This window comes from Lycium ferocissimum, chromosome 7 (genome assembly GCF_029784015.1).
Source record: "Lycium ferocissimum isolate CSIRO_LF1 chromosome 7, AGI_CSIRO_Lferr_CH_V1, whole genome shotgun sequence".
Classification (NCBI taxonomy): domain Eukaryota; kingdom Viridiplantae; phylum Streptophyta; class Magnoliopsida; order Solanales; family Solanaceae; genus Lycium; species Lycium ferocissimum.
The window spans coordinates 57,305,902-57,314,676 of record NC_081348.1 but is presented as its reverse complement, the minus strand read 5'-3'; positions in this window follow the sequence as shown (position 1 = coordinate 57,314,676).

Genomic DNA, 8,775 nt, shown 5'->3' with positions numbered 1-8,775 from the left:
GACGACAATGGTCAGAGGGGAGACCAGCTTTTCAACTCTTTATGATAGGTGTGCTTCTACATATAAGCACACAAATGTTGCTTTCCTTCACCAATTTGGGAGAAAGTTCACTTGAAAAAGTAATTTTTCAATTTTTTTTTCCCTCTATTTCTCAATTCACACTTTATCATTAAAGCTCACCACTTAGTGTCTTTAAAGGCCATTTAGGACGAATGTTTGGGGCATAAACCTCACAAAACAAAACCCCATATGTGAGCCTCATATGTTTTATAAGTCCGCCCTAGGTTGAGTCCGAAAAAAGTCCAGAAAAACCTTTTAAAATACTGCTTATTAGTGAAACTAAATATAGGCAAACTGATATATTGTGTTGTGACTATTTCTAAGTAGGCGTTTGGCCATGAGATGTGAGATTATGATTTCATGTTTTGATTGCAAATCAGCGTTTGTTTATGCAATTTGCACAAAATTTCAACTGCAACTTCATATCATGATTTCCAATCCCAAATTCTCCAAAAAAGTATGATTTGTGATTCCAAATGATGATTTTAAATTTTTTTAAATATAAGATTTGACCCACAAATTTATATTTTATAAAACATAAGTGGGTAGATATTTTTACCAATCATTTATATCAAATATTAAAAAGGATCTGCAAGTTGGTAGTATATTTATAACAAATCTACTTTTACCAATCATTTACCAACTGCATTAAAGAGTAGCTACACTACAATTCATGTTCAAATTTCTTTTTTATTGAATTAAAGTTCGATCAATTGATGTTGTATTTTTTAGAAAGGCCTTCTAGTAGCTTATTAATTTTTTTATGAACTATGATTTGCTCATTTGGTAAGAATGTATAAAAATTGGGAAAGTTTTCGATGGTTTTCACAACTTGTGAGGGTTTTTATATCTATGAGAAAAAATACAACTTAAAAAATCTAAATTGCATGCCTAAACAAAACTTTAACTTCAAATCATCCTGATTTCAAATCACTGGTTTCATATCATGATTTCAAATCTTGTCCAAACTGCTCTTAAAAATCTTTTTTTTTTTATTAACTATGCCGAACGCGCATTAACAAGATGTAAAAACTTTTATAACTACTTATTTCTCAATATCTCTCTGTGGGTTTTGTTTTCTCATTTTCTATTTATCCAAAGTAAATAGGAAATATAGATTATACTAAAAGTAAATAGGAAATATAGATTATACTAAATAATATGCACATTTTAAAGATAGAATAGATGTTCAAATTTGAATCGTCAGCGAGACTCCAAATGGCAAAGCTGAAACCCCAAAGTACTAAGAAGACTTTTTTTTTTTTCCCGTTAAAAGGATGCATACTAATATTAAAGTCCTGAGAAGATGATTGTGTGCTTCTCTCAAATATATATAAAAGGATTAATTATTAATTAATTATCGGGTATCCAATGTTTTCCTTTATAAACTTTTGGACAAGGAGAGGTCGCAAAACCAGAACCATTTTGGCAAAATAAAAAAATACAAAAAATAGATGCGCGAGAGGAAGAAGAATGGAAAGAAAAGAATGACATTTTTATTTTATTTTAAACGAGAAAAAGAAATCAAACCTCAAAAGTAGTTTTTTTAATTTGACGTTTACATGCTTTATCTTGAATACACAAAAATAAAGGAAAACATTTAAAAAAAAAAAAAAGGCAAAAAGAAAGGAAAGAAAAACAGAGAAGCCATCCAGAATTACACTTTCTCAGACCCATATTTTGTCTGTATATCCATTTCACGTTAGTTGGGACTTGGGAACGAGCCACGTGATTTACAATTTGATTATTCCCTTAGTTTGTAAATTTAGTCATATCAAGACCAAAAGTTAACCACTTTTTAAATAAAATGTTAAAAATCATCAGTGCTCCACTGCTCCATCGTATTATTTAGGGATCAGTTTAAATGAAGGTCCAAACTTAAATGAACTATTTTGAATCTTTTCTCTAATATGGAGCATAAACTCTGTGATTGCGTTATTCACGTGAGTCAGTGCTTGAATATTTTGCTAATGTTTTCATGATTTTTTATTTTTTATATTTGATATTACAGTTCGAGTTGCGACATCATGATTATGCAAAAATAACTCAAGTATCTTGCTAAATGAAATTTTATATAGGTTATGTGACATTTTCAAAGTAATGTAACTAATTTATAATGGTTAGGTTTTAGTTCCAATTTTGCACAGATGAGTGGCATTAGAACTAGAGTGGAACGTTTTTACTCCTAATTTTGCCCCCAAAGTATCAAACTTCGGACAAAATGACCTTCCAACACCTGGATGTGACAAATTTTTTATGATTGAAATGAAAAAATGAAGCGGGATGATAACGCTATTTTCGTCACATAGATCACAACAGGTTATGACAACCAAATATGTAAAACATAACCAAGTTTTTTAGTGCTCAAGGAAAGGGAAATAAGACACTATATTTTTCTTAAGTGATAAAATAATAAGCAAAGCTGATTTGTCTACGCGGCGACAAGGCTGCATAGGTAGATTCAAGATTAAACTCGAATAGTTTGATCTTTAATATTTCTCTCCTTGAGTCCATCACAGACTTATAACTAGTGATTCAAAATTTATTATTTATTAAAATTTTAGCGTTTTCCTCATATTTATTTATATTTCGTCCGAAAAGAGTAGGATTCAATTGAACCCATAATTCCATCAGCCTCTACGGGTTTGGGAGGTAAAAAAAAATTTCTTGATTCAAATGAATTCGTCTGTTATAGATAGAATATAAATTAGATGGTGTGAGAATAAAATCTCAAATTTAGTGGTAGAGGTAGAATTTTTGTAAGGGGGTTCAAAAGATCAAAGAAACTGTTGTGCAAAACTCATACTTAGGTTCTCTATGAAAATTTGAACCCCTTTACCTCTATGAAAATTTCAACACACATCTTTGACAACACCAATAGACGCTCGGCACGGGTTTGGTGTAAAGATACGCCAAAACAAGTGGTGGTAACCGTAGTCTCTCCCGAGCGGTCCGGATGCTCCAAGAAAACCAAATAACGTAACACGAAAAAAAGGCACCCGATGAGTTTCGGGAACAAGATGCCCCCGAATATTTTTAATAAGCGGTTTTAAACGGGCATGACGATCAACATCGTCTTGTGGGGTGCCGTCCTCAACCGGATCCGTACCCTCCAAATAAGTGCGAGTGCACTAATCTTTGAACCCAAAAATCCCGAAATCGTCCCCAAGATCGTGCAAAGTCGGTGAGCCTAGTCAACTCGTCGCTCACGTCGAACCGGGAGGAGGCTCGCACCGAGTGTACACTTTCTCAGTCTACCCGCAATCCAAAGAGGACCTCCACATGAAGTGTAATCGTGGCCTCACGTTAGTTGGGAAGATGGAAGGTATGTGTCTCTGGCCTCTACCGCTCAACCATGGCCGTGATGAGCGCCCAATTATGCTGTACCCGACCAACGGACACGCAATGGTAGATGCCGCCTCGAAACAATATCTCCAAGACGCGAGGGTGTGGGGGCTGTGCTCCACTGCTCTATCGTATTATTTGGGGATCGAGCCTAGTAGATATCCCTATAGTACCGAACCATAATAATGAATGATTGTCTTGCAAAGACATAAATCTTGTGATTCGGGTGAACACGGGCCCAAAAAGTGATCATTTTGCTAATGAAACATGATTTTTTTTACATTCGGATCCATGAAAGAGTCCGAGTTCGTACAAACTAAATTAGTCATTATTCTTGAAAATGAAAGATAAATTATATTAACTAATTAATAATTTGTAGGAATATGTGAATTATGTAGTATTATATCTTGTGAATAATTAACATGGGATATGCTAAAATTTAATATGTGATAGTAAGGACACATATGTGATAGCAAAGACTTTTTCAAGTTAATTACTTTTGAATTATGTGATGGCAAAGACTTGTTAAGTTAATTAGTTTGGGAATCGAAATTCAAGAAAGCCAAATTTGTTTAGAACTCTATTTTGAATATGTGATATATTTTTAATTGACCAAATAGCCAATACAACTACGATAAAATTAAACTAAAAGAGTATATTTGTCGACCACATATTTTCCTACAAACTTTACATTTTTTTTGTTAGCTTATGTATTTATGAAAAGAAGAACTTTTAACTATTCTTTTTAAGATAATATTTTTTATTTAACATATATTCACGCTTTTAAATTATATAGATTAACAATTCATAATCATTTACAACTTGAAGGATGGTTGTTAACCTATTGTATTATATTATGTTGTTAGTTTAAATACAATGTTTGTAATTGTTACTTTAATTTTATTTTTATGTAACGACGAAAGGTCCTATTTTATGTAACCACTGATTTGGTCCTATACAATACAACACAATACGATAAATGTCAAAACAATACATAACAATCATCCAAACAAAGTGTTAACAACATAATAATTCATTACCAATCAACTTCTTTCATTCATAAACAATATTTAACAACTAATAAATTCATAATCAATATTTAACAAATAATCAATTAACAAAATAATAATTCATTAATATTCATAAATAATTAACAAATTAATAACTCATAAACATATAACAAATTAACAATCCATAAAAATTTAACAAATTAACAATGCATAAACATTTAACAAATAATGAATTAAACAAAAAAAAACAAAAATCGGAACAGTGGCAAAAGCCACTACCCAAATTCGTTAAGAACCAAAAAAAAAACATTGATTTTTTTTTTTTTTTTTTTTGGAAAATAGCAAGGATTAAATGTTAAGCATGCTTAGAATATAATGTATATAACAAAATAATAACAAAAGTTCATAGTAGAAAACCTTAATCGAAGATTTTTTGTAGAGTTATTTTAATCGAGTTGGATACCGCTTTTTCCCAAAATTCGAACTTAGAATCTTTCCTTGCTCCTTGACTTGAATATCCGAGAATCTAAACTTTCCGGATGAAATTTAATAGAAAATGACGTTTTTGGATGTGGGGACCACCTCGGTTTCGCTCTCACGTCGCGTTTTCAACTTTTTTTTTTTTCTTTTTTACCACCGGAGGGACCGTTCGGCGGAACCCGATGGGTTTCTGTGGATCATATAGCGTAACATTTCATCGCGCTATAGGTGAGAGAAAGATTTCTATAGCGCAGTAAAATACTTCTAAAGCACTTAGCGGGGCCGTTCACGCTTTAAGTGCTAAAGCGCATTTTTCGTGCTAGAGGTACTTTTGTAACTCTTTTTTTGTTGGGGTATTTTGATTCAAAATGATTTTTTTGGGGGCATTTTGGTTCCGGACTCCTTGGAGATCAAATACATCAAGAAGGCCATCCTACGTTCGAGAAATACTCTACTAACGACCCTCGAATTACGGAGAAAATCTAAGAGAGAAGAATTAAGGGAATAAACAGATCTATACCCGCTTCATCAATAAAATATATGTTTCTTCATATTTTATTTGTGATTGCAATTTATTTTCCGTATAATTTGTTGCAAACAATCTTAATTACTTTCTTCACATTATGTATGTTAAATTAATTACACATCTTTACTTATATAGTGTAGTACTACTAATGACTAGGCACTAGCTACTTATAGAAGCTCATTTTTCATATAATTATAATAGTTATTATTATTTCAACGATTATATCGATGGATTTTCTGGGTTATATTTTCAATCAAGTCGTATTTATGTTTGTTTTATTTATATTCACTAGCATAACAATTTAGCCATCAATTGATCATGTAAGCTTCGAGAACTAAAGCTAATCAAGACTTAATGGGCCGGATTTTGAATGGGCTATTAGCCTTAGATGGACTGTTTGTTTACCCTAAAAAAGAGTACAATTAAATTTATTTGAGGTCTAAATGATACGTGAATTGATTTGTTATAAACAATGAATAATAAAGCCAATAATGACTAGAGAATTGAATAAATTAGTAAAGTAATTGTAAAGCAATAATGAATTAAATTAGCCTGAGCTTTGTTGATCCTTGGAGAGAAACCTTTGATAGGCTTTCCTCTGGTGGAACAGCTGTTTGCTTCGGCTTTGCTAAATTAATGGTAATTCGGTACAAAAGAATGATAAAATAAACTTAATTGGTAGAAATTGGATAGTATGAATGTGTGTAAGTTGCTATTATTCGATGATCCTTTTGAGAGGCCTTCAGGCTCCTTTTATAGTACAAATACATCAGCACTTAAGTTGTGATTAAATTCTAATAATGAGCAATAATAGACAATAAATGTTGTTTTAATTCTAAATCGTAACATCTGCTTCGAGCCCGGACCGGTCACACAACGTTTATCTTAATTAATGACCCGAAACAATTGACTCGGCAAGTTTGCTCCGGGGATAACCGGGGTCTCTCTTTTCCCATCAAGTTAAACGACTAAACGTGTGTTTTCGTCTTCAAATGCCATGTGTTCCTTTCTCGTCATGCCATGTGTCAAGCTATATTTTATCATGTATACAAATAGTTCCCCCCTCCCCCCCCCTCCCCCACTCTTCGGTGGAGGGTAATGACACCGGGGAGTGGATTTAAAACGACACCGGGCCTATCTCCACTTAATGCGGGAAAATGAATCGTCCCGTCGGTTCATTCAAAAAAGAAAACCATTGAACTTTGAATTCAATGCTTGTGTAGCGAAGCGCCGGCAACTTTTCAATCACGATGATTGACATAAAGCTACCGTTTGAATCCTTCATAAATGCTGATATAATCCCCAAAGTTCGAGAGGACTTTCCCCTTCAACTTCACTTTAAGAAGTTTTCTTATCTTCGTCATTTCCTTCTTTTGCTGTTAACTGCGAAGCCGGGATGAACCATCACTTCGAAAGTTTCTCCATGGTTCACACCTATCCCTTTGCGATAGATTTTAATCTCCAATTCCCAAACCATTGAAGACACTTTGCCGATACCGAGTTTGTATCGGCCAAGCTTGCTCCTCAAATTTTGCCGCCGGTATCGGTCCGTATTCAAATTCTAGCAAACCAGCCTGGTATTGCATTCACTCTAGACCACTTGATGCATTTGTACGCTCCCCGGGTGTTCCGTAGAGGGTTGGTTCATTTAAATCCTCGTGAAAGACGTTGTTTGGTCAACCCGAAGGATCATTTTGACAGGGGATGGCTTCATAGGTTCGCAATGATCCAGACTTGTCATCTTCATCATTTTTGGAGGCATGGAATAACACTCGTAAGCCTTTTGTTTACTATTTTTACCTTTCTTCTTCCTACACCATCGTTTTTCCCTTTACTTAATCCCTTTTTTCGTATGCTATTTCATAGTGGTTCCTATAGAGCCTGAACTCCTAGTCGAGATTTTCGAGTGGGTCGTTGCATTGTTGCATGCTACTCCCAACATAACTAGATCTTGGAGAAGCATGACCTCCGATTGGTAGAGGAGAAAAAGCCACGGTATGCTAGCTCTTTTTAATATGGTTTCACACCTCCTCTTTTTGCCTTTTTCTTTCTTATTAATCCTCTCCTTGCAGGTCTTCCTGTGAGGCAGACCACTTCTCGAAGAGTCCCTACTCAAAAAACTGCCTTGTCCAATATTGTCAATGTTGCTTCTTCCATCCGAAAGCATAAGCCAAAGGATGCGTCAACATCTCCGACAGAAATTGATTCTAAAGTGCGGACCCGATGCCGGCTCATGGAAGTGTGGTGCAAAGCATAACGGGACGCACAGCCCGAGGTGGTTTTGATTAATGATAATGACGAGTGGCCTCAAGTTGGCAATCCCCAGGACCCTTTGCATGATGATTCCAGCAAAGCATCTGTGGAACCAAAGGTTTTCCCTTCTGAATTACGTCCAGGAAATCCTGCTGCTCCAGTCTGTGAACCATCATAAAGAAGCTTCATTCCATGGGTTGAAGCTGGAACCTCGGGCTCATCTCCTCATCCAAAACCTCCGGTGATCAGTTTGGAATCCTCCTTGGCTCACCAGGCTAATCTGTTTCTTCATGTGCCTATTTTGTCTTCCTCGTAAATTCACCTGCAAGTCCATGGTATTTCCAGTTGACACTCTTATTTTTCCTCTATCAGGGTCATGTGGCTGCCACATCTACTGCTGTATTTGCACGATCAATTGCTCCCTCCGGTGGAGAAGTTAAGCTCCAAGAAGATAATGATCGTCTAAGGAATGAAGTTAAGAGGCTGCAGGCTGAGATTCGAGACTTGAATTCTCTCCAGGCTTCCCTGAGAATGCGCTTGGAAGATGCGGCTAATTCACTAAGGGACTAGGAGAATTCTCTTCAGATTCTGACTTCCTCTTATGTAGGTCTTCAGAATAAGGCTGCCAGGTTTGAGGAGGATTTGAGCAACATCTGGGGCCAACTTTTCAGTATGGAGGTTTCCCGGGACCGCCTTCGAGCTCGATGCAAAAAATTACGACTTCTTCGTGATCTAGCCATCTTAAAAACTCGGAGGGACACAACGAAAAGTAAGTGCTCATGATTTTGATCTTCCTACGTCACTGCTTGAAGCTGAAATCGATTTGGAGGCTGCGGAGATGGCTCTCAAGGATATCTAGGATCCATAAGTGGACAGACCAGGAGTGAAGATTAAGTCACCTAACTTGCCGAGTCGCCCGAACTCTTAGCTCTCGTACTTGCTCTAAGCTTTAAATTTGGTATTTCCATTCCTTTTTTTTTTCCTTTACGATTATTAATTTTTTATGGAATTTTCCAAGTCTTATTTATAAGCCTAAGCAAGCCATGAGACCGGCCTTTTTTGTGGGTCTGTAACATAGCCTACGGGCACATTTCTTTCTTT